This window comes from Oncorhynchus gorbuscha, linkage group LG15, assembly GCF_021184085.1.
Source record: "Oncorhynchus gorbuscha isolate QuinsamMale2020 ecotype Even-year linkage group LG15, OgorEven_v1.0, whole genome shotgun sequence".
NCBI classification, from domain to species: domain Eukaryota; kingdom Metazoa; phylum Chordata; class Actinopteri; order Salmoniformes; family Salmonidae; genus Oncorhynchus; species Oncorhynchus gorbuscha.
The window spans coordinates 13663720-13680161 of record NC_060187.1 but is presented as its reverse complement, the minus strand read 5'-3'; the positions used below and the strand labels follow the sequence as shown (position 1 = coordinate 13680161).

Sequence of the window (16442 nt, the reverse complement as noted above, 5' to 3'; positions counted from 1 at the left end):
TCCTCTCCCTGCCACGTCTATCCCCTGTCCTCCTCTCCCTGCCACGTCTACCCCCTGTCCTCCTCTCCCTGCCACGTCTACCCCCTGTCCTCCTCTCCCTGCCACGTCTACCCCCTGTCCTCCTCTCCCTGCCAAGTCTACCCCCTGTCCTCCTCTCCCTGCCACGTCTATCCCCGTCCTCCTCTCCCTGCCACGTCTACCCCCTGTTCTCCTCTCCCTGCCACGTCTACCCCCTGTCCTCCTCTCCCTGCCACGTATACCCCCTGTCCTCCTCTCCCTGCCACGTCTACCCCCTGTCCTCCTCTCCCTGCCACGTCTACCCCCTGTCCTCCTCTCCCTGCCACGTCTACCCCCTGTCCTCCCCTCCCTGCCACGTCTACCCCCTGTCCTCCTCTCCCTGCCACGTCTACCCCCTGTCCTCCTCTCCCTGCCACGTCTACCCCCTGTCCTCCTCTCCCTGCCACGTCTACCCCCTGTCCTCCTCTCCCTGCCACGTCTACCCCCTGTCCTCCTCTCCCTGCCACGTCTACCCCCTGTCCTCCTCTCCCTGCCACGTCTACCCCCTGTCCTCCTCTCCCTGCCACGTCTACCCCCTGTCCTCCTCTCCCTGCCACGTCTATCTCCTGTCCTCCTCTCCCTGCCACGTCTACCCCCTGTCCTCCTCTCCCTGCCACGTCTACCCCCTGTCCTCCTCTCCCTGCCACGTCTACCCCCTGTCCTCCCCCCCTGTCCTCCCCTCCCTCCCTCACACACACACCCACGCACACACACTGCAGTTCAGCAGCCTGCAGAAGAATATAGACGACAGGAGCATGGAGAAAGAGAAGATGAAGACAGAGCAACAGAAGCTACTGGCACATCAGAAGTGTCTGGAGAGAGACATCCTGGCCCTGATGAAAGAGATCCAGGAGAGGGATGACACCATCCAGGATAAGGTGAGAGGGCTGCTGCTGGGCTGAGGGGGTACAGACAGGTGCCATGGCATGGAGAGGGTTAGGTTTGCCTCCAAGGTATGCATAAACATGGCCGGTTCCTTGACTGGATGCCATTGAAACGGAAGGAAAGAGGAAGTTTTATTGATGGACCTCTACTGTTTATGATTGTAGTTGACTTTGTTCAAATGTTCTTCTCTCATAATCGAACACAATCAACTTATGCGCTATTATATATTGTCCATAAAAGTTGTTCTCCCCCATACATCTATTATCCTGAGTCCCAGTCCCAGTCCCATGCATCACACCAGACAAGGTGACTTTGAGACTGTGAGACTCCTCCCCTTCTCACAGCACTGAACCAGAGTGTGAAGGTCCAATAATGAATAATCCCACTGCATCAGCATGTGGTGGAGCAGGCCACCGTTTCAGGCACCGACTCAGACACTTGCTCTGCGAACACATACCACCCTGCATCCCACTGCTGACTTGCCTCTGAAGCTAATCAGGGTTGGTCCTGGATGAGAGACCAGATGCTGCTGGAAGTGGTGTTGGAGGGCCAGTAGGAGGCACTCTTTCCTCTGGTCTAAACATTTTTTTTATATATCTCATTGCCCTAGGGCAGTGACATTGCCCTGTTGCAAGGTGCCGTCTTTCGGGTGGCACGTTAAACACATGTCCTGACTCTCTGTGGTCACTAAAGATCCCATGGCAAAAAAGTCCACTCTTTAGAGTAGGGGTGTTAACCCCGGTGTCCTGGTAAAAATGTCCAATCTGGTCGTTGCTGTAAATGAGAATGTGTTCTCAGTCAACTTACCTGGTAAAATAAGGGTAAAATATATATTTTAAATAAACTATCCCCCTCTCTTTTTTCGCATAAGGTTAGATGTTGACATGTTGTGTCCCTGTGTAAACAAAGCATGAACAAAGAATGGGGCTGTTAGCGTAATTGATTTGCGATGTTATATCCCTCCAAACAGCATGTCCATATTTTAACATCAGTGTTCTGAGGGAGGAGACAACCATTTTCATCCTCTTCTAACTCTGTCTCTTATGTGCGGTCCAAACACTTAAAAGACACACCCTCATCCACTTATGCCCTTGGGGGAATCCCTGTCGCCATCTTGGAGGGCGGTCCAAATGATTAGCCAAGCAAGGGAAGTTTGTGACGTAAGCCCCTCAGCCCTAGTGTTTGTCGGCTTTGCGAGTGTACAATTATGTTCACTCCGAGGCCTGAAACTCCCCATAATTCAATTCGCAACGATTGTACATCCACTAAGAAAAGTCAGCGAAAACTTAAAACAACATTAATGGAGAAGTCAACGTACAAGTGTAAGTAAAAACGAATGCAAATACGTTAGACATTGTGCTACTAATGCACATGATGGCACAAACACGTCTTGTAAAAAGTAAATATGTTTTTGTTTGGTCATCTTTTGGAAATTGTAGAAATAAAAAATGTTCCTTCTTCAGAAGTTCCAGCTGGGCAGACTAATGTTAGTTAGATAATTCATTTGCTAGCTATCATACAGTAGGCGTATATGAATAATTATATATTTAATATAACTAGACATGCACTCATAATTGACTAACGCATATAAAGCAACCACAAGCTACCGGTGGCTGAAAACACAATCATCGCGGGATGAACGATTGACGAATTTCCGGGGAAGGTGGTCCATTTAAAAATCATTCCGTCCTTCCCTCGCCCTGCAAGTGTAAACTCGTCAGACATCATGATACGCCATCAGAAGTGTCCACTTAATTTGAGGGCTGAGGGATGGGATGTGTCTTTTAAATGTGTGCACACACTGTATATAGACTTTTTCTATTGAGTTATTGACTACGTTTGTTTATTCCATGTGTAACTCTGTTGTTTGTGTCGCACTGCTATGCTTTATCTTGGCCAGGACGCAGTTGTAAATGAGAACTTGTTCTCAACTGGCCTACCTGGTTAAACAAAGGTGAAATAAATACTGTAATGACCTGACTAGATCATAAATGAACAATTGTCCAGACAGAGGCTTGAGTTTACGAATTGACGGTTTATTACACCAACTTTACACAGGCTACTGTTTGGGCCGTAGCACACGCCAAATAGATGACAGATAACCCACAAGCCAATCGTGACCTTCTCTTGTGAAACCCAGACGTAAGAGAGAGAGAACAAAGGCTGAACCTGGTCTTAACTTCCAATGCTCCACCGCCCTGCCCAACCCCCCTCCATGCCACTCCGCCAACCACCAGGATGCCCGGCATCAGAACATTCCAGGCATTCCCGTGATTGGCAGATAGCAGGTTGATTGACAGGTCGGACCCCGCGAACACCGGGTACTGGTCAGTACAACACAACCACCTCCTAGCCTAACACATAACACACAGCTGTCTATGTGGGTCGCTACAATACAATGAAATAGTGTTTTGGGCCACAGCCTTAGTGTGCAGAGGGATCCGGATCGTGGAAACTCAGCACTACATCGTTATTGAAATTTAAAGGCAATGTTCCCACGTCAGCAGAGACTGCTTCATGGTAAAAGCTGCAGATGTCGTCTCAATAGGAAATGACCTTTACATTTCTACCCTGCTCTCTGTAACGCTTCAGCGACACAGACTGAATAGAGACAATAATTGATAACTGTCTTTAATGTGTAAATGTCACAGATGCTGTCTATGAAAAGATTACACCCCCCCCCTTCCTCTACACTCACACACACCACCTGCCCTCAAGATGAAACACTTTCAAATAGCTAATTGGACAGAGAGTAAATTATAACAAAATGTCCCTGCATTAAAAGAGGAGGCCCCAGTTCAGTTCAAACACAGATCCATCCTCCTATCCTTTCTCTTCATGAATAAAGATTCACACTCAGCAGAGTAGCCGTGGCAACTGTTGTTCTAACGTTCGTCGTCACTAACGATGATACATTTGAACATTAAAGATGCCTCCCAGAAGTTAAGCTTGAACATTAGATTTGGTTCACTAACAAGCTTGTATTGTTGAACTACGGAAGTGACATTTTATATTCAATTTCATGGGATATTAATGTTGGAAGAGGATTATGAATGCAATTGAACTGGACAAATAACTCAAGTCAAAGACTATAAAGAGAATGGGTTGATTTCTTGGCTTAACAAATTTCATGGCTAACAAACCTGTTACATGGCAACATTGCATCATGCCATGTTATATTCTATGAGTTATAATGTAACAGTATAACTTTAGACTGTCCCCTCGACCATACCCGGGCGCGAACCAGGGACTCTCTGCACACATCAACAACAACCTCTCTCATCATCACCCAGTGCCTGGGCTTACCTCCGCTGTACCCGCACCCCACCATACCCCTGTCTGCGCATTATGCCCTGAATATATTCTACCATGCCCAGAAACCTGCTCCTCTTATTCTCTGTCCCCAACGCTCTAGACGACCAGTTTTGATAGCCTTTAGCCGCACCCTCATACTACTCCTTCTCTGTTCCGCGGGTGATGTGGAGGTAAACCCAGGCCCTGCATGTCCCCAGGCACCCTCATTTGTCGACTTCTGTGATCGAAAAAGCCTTGGTTTCATGCATGTCAACATCAGAAGCCTCCTCCCTAAGTTTGTTTTACTCACTGCTTTAGCACACTCTGCTAACCCTGATGTCCTTGCCGTGTCTGAATCCTGGCTCAGGAAGGCCACCAAAAATTAGGAGATTTCCATACCCAACTATAACATCTTCCGTCAAGATAGAACTGCCAAAGGGGGAGGAGTTGCAGTCTACTGCAGAGATAGCCTGCAAAGTAATGTCATACTTTCCAGGTCCATATCCAAACAGTTCGAACTACTAATTTTGAAAATGACTCTCTCCAGAAATAAGTCCCTCACTGTTGCCGCCTGCTACTGACCCCCCTCAGCTCCCAGCTGTGCCCTGGACACCATTTATGAATTGATCGCCCCCCCCATATAGTTTCAGAGTTTGTTCTGTTAGGTGACCTAAACTGGGATATGCTTAACACCCCGGCAGTCCTACAATCTAAGCTAGATGCCCTCAATCTCACACAAATCATCAAGGAACCCACCAGGTACAACCCTAACTCTGTAAACAAGGGCACCCTCATAGACGTCATCCTGACCAACTGGCCCTCCAAATACACCTCCGCTGTCTTCAACCAGGATCTCAGCGATCACTGCCTCATTGCCTGTATCCGCTACGGAGCCGCAGTCAAACGACCACCCCTCATCACTGTCAAACGCTCCCTAAAACACTTCTGTGAGCAGGCCTTTCTAATCGATCTGGCCCGGGTATCCTGGAAGGACATTGACCTCATCCCGTCAGTTGAAGATGCCTGGTCATTCTTTAAAAGTAACTTCCTCACCATTTTAGATAAGCATGCTTCGTTCAAAAAATGCAGAACTAAGAACAGATACAGCCCTTGGTCCAGACCTGACTGCCCTCGACCAGCACAAAAACATGCTGTGGCGGACTGCAATAGCATCGAATAGTCCCCGCGATATGCAACTGTTCAGGGAAGTCAGGAACCAATACACGCAGTCAGTCAGGAAAGCTAAGGCCAGCTTCTTCAGGCAGAAGTTTGCATCCTGTAGCTCCAACTCCAAAAAGTTCTGGGACACTGTGAAGTCCATGGAGAACAAGAGCACCTCCTCCCAGCTGCCCACTGCACTGAGGCTAGGTAACACGGTCACCACGATAAATCCATGATTATCGAAAACTTCAACAAGCATTTCTCAACGGCTGGCCATGCCTTCCGCCTGGCTACGCCAACGTCGGCTAACAGCTCCCCCCCCCCTCCCCCCGCAGCTACTCGCCCAAGCCTCTCCAGGTTCTCCTTTACCCAAATCCAGATAGCAGATGTACTGAAAGAGCTGCAAAACCTGGACCCGTACAAATCAGCTGGGCTCGACAATCTGGACCCTCTATTTCTGAAACTATCCGCCGCCATTGTCGCAACCCCTATTACCAGCCTGTTCAACCTCTCTTTCATATCATCTGAGATCCCCAAGGATTGAAAAGCTGCTGCAGTCATCCCACTCTTCAAAGGGGGGAGACACCCTGGACCCAAACTGTTACAGACCTATATCCATCCTGCCCTGCCTATCTAAGGTCTTCGAAAGCCAAGTCAACAAACAGGTCACTGACCATCTCGAATCCCACCGTACCTTCTCCGCTGTGCAATCTGGTTTCCGAGCCGGTCACGTGTGCACCTCTGCCACGCTCAAGGTACTAAACGATATCATAACCGCCATCAATAAAAGACAGTACTGTGCAGCCGTCTTCATCGACCTTGCCAAGGCTTTCGACTCGGTCAATCACCATATTCTTATCGGCAGACTCAGAAGCCTCGGTTTTTCGGATGACTGCCTTGCCTGGTTCACCAATTACTTTGCAGACAGAGTTCAGTGTGTCAAATCGGAGGGCATGCTGTCCGGTCCTCTGGCAGTCTCTATGGGGGTGCCACAGGGTTCAATTCTCGGGCCGACTCTTTTCTCTATATATATCAATGATGTTGCTCTTGCTGCGGGCGATTCCCTGATCCACCTCTACGCAGACGACACCATTCTATATACTTCCGGCCCGTCCTTGGACACTGTGCTATCTAACCTCCAAACGAGCTTCAATGCCATACAACACTCCTTCCGTGGCCTCCAACTGCTCTTAAACGCTAGTAAAACCAAATGCATGCTTTTCAACCGTTCGCTGCCTGCACCCGCACGCCTGACCAGCATCACCACCCTGGATGGTTCTGACCTTGAATATGTGGACATCTATAAGTACCTAGGTGTCTGGCTAGACTGTAAACTCTCCTTCCAGACTCATATCAAACATCTCCAATCGAAAATCAAATCAAAAATCGTCTTTCTATTCCGCAACAAAGCCTCCTTCACTCACGCCGCCAAACTTACCCTAGTAAAACTGACTATCCTACCGATCCTCGACTTCGGCGATGTCATCTACAAAATTGCTTCCAACACTCTACTCAGCAAACTGGATGCAATTTATCACAGTGCCATCCGTTTTGTCACTAAAGCACCTTATACCACCCACCACTGCGACTTGTATGCTCTAGTCGGCTGGCCCTCGCTACATATTAGTCGCCAGACCCACTGGTTCCAGGTCATCTACAAGTCCATGCTAGGTAAAGCTCCGCCTTATCTCAGTTCGGTCACGATGGCAACACCCATCCGTAGCACGCGCTCCAGCAGGTGTATCTCACTGATCATCCCTAAAGCCAACACCTCATTTGGCCGCCTTTCGTTCCAGTACTCTGCTGCCTGTGACTGGAACGAATTGCAAAAATCGAGGAAGTTGGAGACTTTTATCTCCCTCACCAACTTCAAATATCTGCTATCTGAGCAGCTAACCGATCGCTGCAGCTGTACATAGTCTATTGGTAAATAGCCTACCCATTTTCACCTCCCTCATCCCCATACTGTTTTTATTTATTTACTTTTCTGCTCTTTTGCACACCAATATCTCTACCTGTACATGACCATCTGATCATTTATCACTCCATTGTTAATCTGCAAAATTTTAATTATTCGCCTACCTCCTCATGCCTTTTGCACACAATGTATATAGACTCCCCTTTTTTTCTACTGTGTTATTGGCTTGTTAATTGTTTACTCCATGTGTAACTCTGTGTTGTCTGTTCACACTGCTATGCTTTATCTTGGCCAGGTCGCAGTTGCAAATGAGAACCTGTTCTCAACTAGCCTACCTGGTTAAATAAAGGTGAAATAAAATTAAAATAAAAAATAAAAAAAGATCAGCTGTATGTGGGAGTATATAGAGATCAATGCTATGGGCTTCCTGTACTCTGTAGATGGAGCAGGAGCTGGATACCTTCCACAAGAAGAACGCTCAACAGGAACTGGACATCGCTGAGCATCAAACTCACCACCACCGACAAGGAGATGCACAAGGGACTGCAGAAGGTATGTAGTGTGTGAGGGAGAGGGATACCATTTTACCTTGAGTGCATGGCAGGTGTTTATATTTGTGTTTTTATCTTTGCAAATGACCAACCCCTCTTCCCCAGGTAAGGGATGTGGAGGCCCTGGTACGTAGGTTCAAGACGGACCTCTATAACTGTGTGGGATTCACCCAGGAGCCTAAGAGGTTAAAGGACAGCATCACAGACCTTTACGACCACTATGTACAGAAGAGTGATGTGGTGAGAGAAACAGGATGAAAGAGGGAGATGGAGAGAGAGTTCATTTGTATTATTTATTTTACTTTTGTATATCTACTTCACTTGCTTTGGCAATGTAAACATATGTTTCCCATGCCAATAAAGCCCCTTGAATTGAATTGACAGAGCGCAAGAGCAGCATTGTTATAGGCTCACTAGAGCTCACTCTGCCTGTTTGTGCTGCTTTTATGCTCTTTCATGCAAGCTGGTAGAGTGAATTGGGTTGTAACCTTGTAATGGCTACAGTGCTGGTCTAAAAAGTTCTCCCTGAGCAAAAATGTACCCAGAAGTTAAAGAATGCAACTCGTCATAGATAAGTAAGTTGGCTACTGTGTATTCATTGTAATCAAATATGGCTGCTCTTCATGTCTCTCAGGTGGATATAGTTGGTGTGGACGCAGAAGTCCAGAGGGAGTACGTCCCGCACAGAGAGCACCTGGAGAGGAACGTGGCGTCCCTGAAGAGGAAACTGGCCAAAGACGGCGTGGTCCACCATGCAGACAACGTCAAGATCATGCAGGTGACAGAGACGAGACTTTTCATAAAGGACTGTTGGAGTGCCGCACACAATAGTCATAAAATTAGTGACCACAACTTTATTATACACCCCAAATCTATAGGCTGTTTGTTCTGTACTATTCTTTGACTAACTGATTGGTTGATTCATTCATTGATTGCTACAGGAGAATGCAACTCTAATCAGAGAGATCAACGACCTGAGAAAGGAGTTGCGTCTGGTGCGTTCCCAGGTCCACGACTACAAGAGTCTGATGAGAAAACAGGGCAAGAAGCAGACCAACACTATCAAAGGTGACCTGTTTCTCTCTTATCTGGACTGATTTACAGTAAAGACGACTGATTGCAGCTTTCATTGGAAAGAGTCTGCAGGATAACTTTTAAAATCAAATCAAATCAAATTGATTTATATAGCCCTTCGTACATCAGCTGATATCTCAAAGTGCTGTACAGAAACCCAGCCTAAAACCCCAAACAGCAAGCAATGCAGGTGTAGAAGCACGGTGTCTAGGAAAAACTCCCTAGAAAGGCCAAAACCTAGGAAGAAACCTAGAGAGGAACCAGGCTATGTGGGGTGGCCAGTCCTCTTCTGGCTGTGCCGGGTGGAGATTATAACAGAACATGGCCAAGATGTTCAAATGTTCATAAATGACCAGCATGGTCGAATAATAATAAGGCAGAACAGTTGAAACTGGAGCAGCAGCACAGTCAGGTGGACTGGGGACAGCAAGGAGTCATCATGTCAGGTAGTCCTGGGGCACGGTCCTAGGGCTCAGGTCCTCCGAGAGAGAGAAAGAAAGAGAGAATTAGAGAGAGCATATGTGGGGTGGCCCGTCCTCTTCTGGCTGTGTCGGGTGGAGATTATAACAGAACATGGCCAAGATGTTCAAATGTTCATAAATGACCAGCATGGTCGAATAATAGTAAGGCAGAACAGTTGAAACTGGAGCAGCAGCATGGCCAGGTGGACTGGGGACAGCAAGGAGTCATCATGTCAGGTAGTCCTGGGGCATGGTCCTAGGGCTCAGGTCAGTTGAAACTGGAGCAGCAGCATGGCCAGGTGGACTGGGGACAGCAAGGAGTCATCATGTCAGGTAGTCCTGGGGCATGGTCCTAGGGCTCAGGTCCTCCGAGAGAGAGAAATAAAGAAGGAGAGAATTAGAGAACGCACACTTAGATTCACACAGGACACCGAATAGGACAGGAGAAGTACTCCAGATATAACAAACTGACCCTAGCCCCCCGACACAAACTACTGCAGCATAAATACTGGAGGCTGAGACAGGAGGGGACAGGAGACACTGTGGCCCCATCCGAGGACACCCCCGGACAGGGCCAAACAGGAAGGATATAACCCCACTCACTTTGCCAAAGCACAGCCCCCACACCACTAGAGGGATATCTTCAACCACCAACTTACCATCCTGAGACAAGTCTGAGTATAGCCCACAAAGATCTCCGCCACAGCACAGCCCAAGGGGTGGGGGGGGGGGGCGCCAACCCAGACAGGATGACCACAACAGTGAATCAACCCACTCAGGTGACGCACCCCCTGCAGGGACGGCATGAGAGAGCCCCAGTAAGCCAGTGACTCAGCCCCTGTAATGGGGTTAGAGGCAGAGAATCCCAGTGGAAAGAGGGGAACCGGCCAGGCAGAGACAGCAAGGGCGGTTCGTTGCTCCAGAGCCTTTCCGTTCACCTTCCCACTCCTGGGCCAGACTACACTCAATCATATGACCCACTGAAGAGATGAGTCTTCAGTAAAGACTTAAAGGTTGAGACCGAGTTTGCTTCTCTGACATGGGTAGGCAGACCGTTCCATAAAAATGGAGCTCTATAGGAGAAAGCCCTGCCTCCAGCTGTTTGCTTAGAAATTCTAGGCACAATTAGGAGGCCTGCGTCTTGTGACCGTAGCGTACGTGTAGGTATGTACGGCAGGACCAAATCAGAGAGATAGGTAGGAGCAAGCCCATGTAATGCTTTGTAGGTTAGCAGTAAAACCTTGAAATCAGCCCTTGCTTTGACAGGAAGCCAGTGTAGAGAGGCTAGCACTGGAGTAATATGATCACATTTTTTGGTTCTAGTCAGGATTCTAGCAGCCGTATTTAGCACTAACTGAAGTTTATTTAGTGCTTTATCCGGGTAGCCGGAAAGTAGAGCGTTGCAGTAGTCTAACCTAGAAGTGACAAAAGCATGGATTAATTTTTCTGCATCATTTTTGGACAGACAGTTTCTGATTTTTGCAATATTACGTAGATGGAAAAAAGCTGTCCTCGAAATGGTCTTGATATGTTCTTCAAATTATAACCCCCCCAACCCCTCCATCCAAACCAATTTATAACCCCCCCAACCCCTCCATCCAAACCAATTTATAACTCCCCCAAACCGTCCATCCAAACCAATTTATAACCCCCAATCCCTCCATCCAAATCAATTTATAACCCCCAACCCCTCCCTCCAAACCAATTTATAACCCCCAACCCCTCCATCCAAACCAATTTATAACCCCCAACCCCTCCCTCCAAACCAATTTATAACCCCCAACCCCTCCCTCCAAACCAATTTATAACCACCCCCAACACCTCCCTCCAAACCAATTTATAACCACCCCCAACCCCTCCCTCCAAACCAATTTATAACCACCCCCAACCCCTCCCTCCAAACCAATTTATAACCACCCCCAACACCTCCCTCCAAACCAATTTATAACCCCCCCCAACCCCTCCATCCAAACCAATTTATAAACCCCCAACCCCTCCATCCAAACCAATTTATAACCCCCCAACCCCTCCATCCAAATCAATTTATAACCCCCCAACCCCTCCATCCAAACCAATTTATAACCCCCAACCCCTCCCTCCAAACCAATTTATAACCCCCAACCCCTCCCTCCAAACCAATTTCTAACCCCCAACCCCTCCATCCAAACCAATGTATAACCCCTCCAACCCCTCCATCCAAATACATTTACAACCCCCCAACCCCTCCATCCAAACCAATGTATAACCCCTCCAACCCCTCCATCCAAATACATTTACAACCCCCCAACCCCTCCATCCAAATCAATTTATAACCCCCCAACCCCTCCATCCAAACCAATTTATAACCACCCCCAACCCCTCCATCCAAACCAATTTATAACCTCCCCCAACCCCTCCATCCAAATACATTTACAACCCCCCCCAACCCCTCCATCCAAATACATTTACAACCCCCCAACCCCTCCATCCAAATCAGTTTATAACCCCCAACCCCTCCATCCAAATAAATTTTTTACCCCCCAACCCCTCCATCCAAATCAGTTTATAACCCCTCCAACCCCTCCATCCAAATCAATTTATAACCATCCCCAACCCCTCCCTCCAAATCAATTTATAACCATCCCCAACCCCTCCCTCCAAACCAATTTATAACCAACCCCTCCATCCAAACCAATTTATAACCACCCCCAACCCATCCATCCAAATCAATTTATAACCCCCAACCCCTCCCTCCAAACCAATTTATAACCAACCCCTCCATCCAAATCAATTTATAACCCCCAACCCCTGCATCCAAATCAATTTATAACCCCCAACCCCTCCATCCAAATCAATTTATAACCCCCCAACCCCTCCATCCAAATCAATTTATAACCCCCAACCCCTCCATCCAAATCAATTTATAACCCCCAACCCCTGCATCCAAATCAATTTATAACCCCCAACCCCTCCATCCAAATCAATTTATAACCCCCAACCCCTCCATCCAAACCAATTTATAACCCCCAACCCCTCTATCCAAACCAATTTATAACCCCCAACCCCTCCATCCAAATCAATTTATAACCCCCCAACCCCTCCATCCAAATCAATTTATAACCCCCCAACCCCTTCATCCAAACCTATTTATAACCACCCCCTCAACCCCTCCATCCAAACCAATTTATAACACCCCAACCCCTCCCTCCAAACCAATTTATAACCACCCCCAACCCCTCCATCCAAACCAATTTATAACCCCCAACCCCTCCATCCAAATCCATTTTTAACCCCCAACCCCTCCATCCAAATCAATTTATAACCATCCCCTCCATCCAAATCAATTTATAACCATCCCCTCCATCCAAATCAATTTATAACCATCCCCTCCACCCAAATCAATTTATAACCACCTCCAACCCCTCCATCCAAATCAATTTATAACCCCTCCAACCCCTCCATCCAAATCAATTTATAACCCCCCAACCCCTCCATCCAAATAAATTTACAACCCCCCAACCCCTCCATCCAAATCAATTTATAACCCAACCCCTCCATCCAAATAAATTTACAACCCCCCCCAACCCCTCCATCCAAATACATTTATAACCACCCCCAACCCCTCCATCCAAATCAATTTATAACCCAACCCCTCCATCCAAATCAATTTATAACCCCCAACCCCTCCCTCCAAATCAATTTATTACCCCCAACCCCTCCCTCCAAATCAATTTATTACCCCCAACCCCTCCCTCCAAACCAATTTATAACCCCCAACCCCTCCCTCCAAGCCAATTTATAACCACCCCCAACCCCTCTATCCAAACCAATTTATAACCCCCCCAACCCCTCCATCCAAATCAATTTATAGCCCCCTATCCCTTCCATCCAAATCAATTTATAACCATCCCCTCCATCCAAATCAATTTATAACCACCCCCAACCCCTCCATCCAAATCAAACTATAACCACCCCAACCCGTCCATCCAAATCAATTTATAACCCCCCAACCCCTCCCTCCAAACCAATTTATAACCAACCCCTCCATCCAAATCAATTTATAACCATCCCCTCCATCCAAATCAATTTATAACCCCCAACCCCTCCCTCCAAACCAATTTATAACCCAACCCCTCCATCCAAATCAATTTATAACCCCCAACCCTCCATCCAATTCAATTTATAACCCCCCAACCCCTCCATCCAAATACATTTACAACCCCCAATCCCTCCATCCAAATACATTTACAACCCCCCAAACCCCTCCATCCAAACCAATTTATAACCACCCCCAACAACTCCATCCAAACCAATTTATAAACATCCCCCAACCCCTCCATCCAAATACATTTACAACCCCCCAACCCCTCCATCCAAATACATTTAGAACCACCCCCAACCCCTCCATCCAAATCAATTTATAACCCAACCCCTCCATCCAAATCAATTTATAACCCCCCAACCCTTCCATCCAAATCAATTTATAACCCCCCAACCCCTCCATCCAAATCCATTTTTAACCCCTCCCCCCATTTTTAACCCCCCCCTCCAACTAAATCAAGTTATAACCATCCCCTCCATCCAAATCAATTTATAACCACCCCAACCCCTCCATCCAAACCGATGTATAACCCCTCCATCCAAATCAATTTATAACCATTCCCTCCATCCAAATCAATTTATAACCCCCCAACCCCTCCCTCCAAACCAATTTATAACCAACCCTCCATCCAAATCAATTTATAACCCTCCAACCCCTCCATCCAAATCAATTTATAACCAACCCCTCCATCCAAATCAATTTATAACCAACCCCTCCATCCAAACCAATTTATAACCAACCCCTCCATCCAAATCAATTTATAACCCAACCCCTCCATCCAAATCAATTTATAACCCCCCCAACCCCTCCATCCAAACCAATTTATAACCACCTCCAACCCCTCCATCCAAATCAATGTATAACCACCTACAACCCCTCCATGCAAATAAATTTATAACCCCTCCATCCAAACCAATTTATAACCCCACTATCCCTTCCATCCAAATCAATTTATAACCATTCCCTCCATCCAAATCAATTTATAACCCCCCAACCCCTCCATCCAAACCAATTTATAACCACCTCCAACCCCTCCATCCAAACCAATTTATAACCACCTCCAACCCCTCCATCCAAATCAATGTATAACCACCTACAACCCCTCCATGCAAATCAATTTATAACCCCTCCATCCAAACCAATTTATAACCCCACTATCCCTTCCATCCAAATCAATTTATAACCATTCCCTCCATCCAAATCAATTTATAACCCCCCCAACCCCTCCCTCCAAACCAATTTATAACCAACCCCTCCATTCAAACCAATTTATAACCCCTCCATCCAAACCAATTTATAACCCCCAAGCCCACCCTCCAAACCAATTTATAACCACCCCCAACCCCTCCCTCCAAACCAATTTATAACCCCCAACCCCTCTATCCAAATCAATTTATAACCACCCCCAAACCCTCCATCCAAACCAATTTATAACCCCCTATCCCTTCCATCCAAATCAATTTATAACCATCCCCTCCATCCAAATCAATTGATAACCCCCCAACCCCTCCATCCAAAATTATTTATAACCCCCCTATCCCTTCCATCCAAATAAATTTATAACCATCCCCTCCATCCAAATCAATTTATAACCAACCCCTCCATCCAAATCAATTTATAACCACCCCCAACCCCTGTATGCTGCTCTGTACCATCACTCATTCATATATCCTTATGTACATGTTCCTTATCCCCTTACACTGTGTATAAGACAGTCGTTTTGGAATTGTTAGTTAGATTACTTGTTGGTTATCACTGCATTGTCGGAACTAGAAGCACAAGCATTTCGCTACACTCGCATTTAACATCTGCTAACCATGTGTATGTGACAAATAAAATTTGATTTGATTTGCGTGTACGTGCGTTTTTACGGGACCTGTTTGTCAACTGTAGGATGATCCTTCGTATTACCACCATAATAACGGGAAGTGGCAAAAACGGTAAGCCTATCATTCTCTAGACTTTAAAAAAAGTACTGGGCAAATCTATTTTGTCTGTCAGCTAGGTGCTATCCCAACGGCGCACATCCCCTTCATGAGAAGTGTTTATAATTTAAGGCTGGCGCGCGGGCTTTCCCCATGGGACGCCAGCGAAAGGTCGCGCGCTGCTCTGTAGCCTACTGATGCGCTTTCCCCTCCCAACCAGCGTCGCCTCTGCGTGCGGTGACCACACCTGCAACCGGGAAAGTCCGCTAGACCTTTCGGACGGTTCAGTGAGCGCGAGAGGCACACACAATCACAATCGGAGGCTCCACATCGGAGAAAGGTAGTCAGTCTAGTCAGAATTATGTTGATTATTGAGACTATATTGTTTCAAACCGTCCTTTCACGCACCAAACGCGCGGCATATGGTTTGGATTTGGAAATACCTCCCGGCGCAAAAACGGAGATTTGTGGAGTCGTTCCGTTTCGAGGATGAATAGCGACTGGAAATGTGCCAGCACCACGCACAGGTAAACAGCATATAGACAGAATAGAAATGCTAGACAGTGCATGGATCACACACTCGATTTGATGAGGTGACTAGGCTAAATAACTTTCTTGACATTGTTCCACCTTTTATAGTTCGGTTCTAGGCTAGTTACTTATTTGAATTATCAAGCAAGATCATTTGAGCTGAATATAAATAGCCTAGTTTACTGTCATAACGTGTCGTGATCTGTCCTCATGACAGGTCATCATATGACAGTGTCATATAGCATTATAATATATGCCATTTAGCAGACGCTTTTATCCAAAGCGACTTACAGTCATGTGTGCATACATTCTACGTATGGGTGGTCCCGGGGATCGAACCCACTACCCTGGCGTTACAAGCGCCATGTTCTACCAACTGAGCTACAGAACCCACCCATTATGACAGTGTTACGTATGACAGCCATAGGTAATGTGTTGCTGTATGTTTGTTGTAACCATACTGTTGAGACAATCATCCCATAGAGCCAGAATAGGCTACATTGG

General features: G+C 46.9%; 1 pseudogene; it reads left to right on the top strand.

Annotated features, from left to right (window-relative positions):
- The window catches only part of LOC123996466, a 52713-nt pseudogene that overhangs the window by 25169 nt on the left and 11102 nt on the right, over positions 1–16442 (top strand).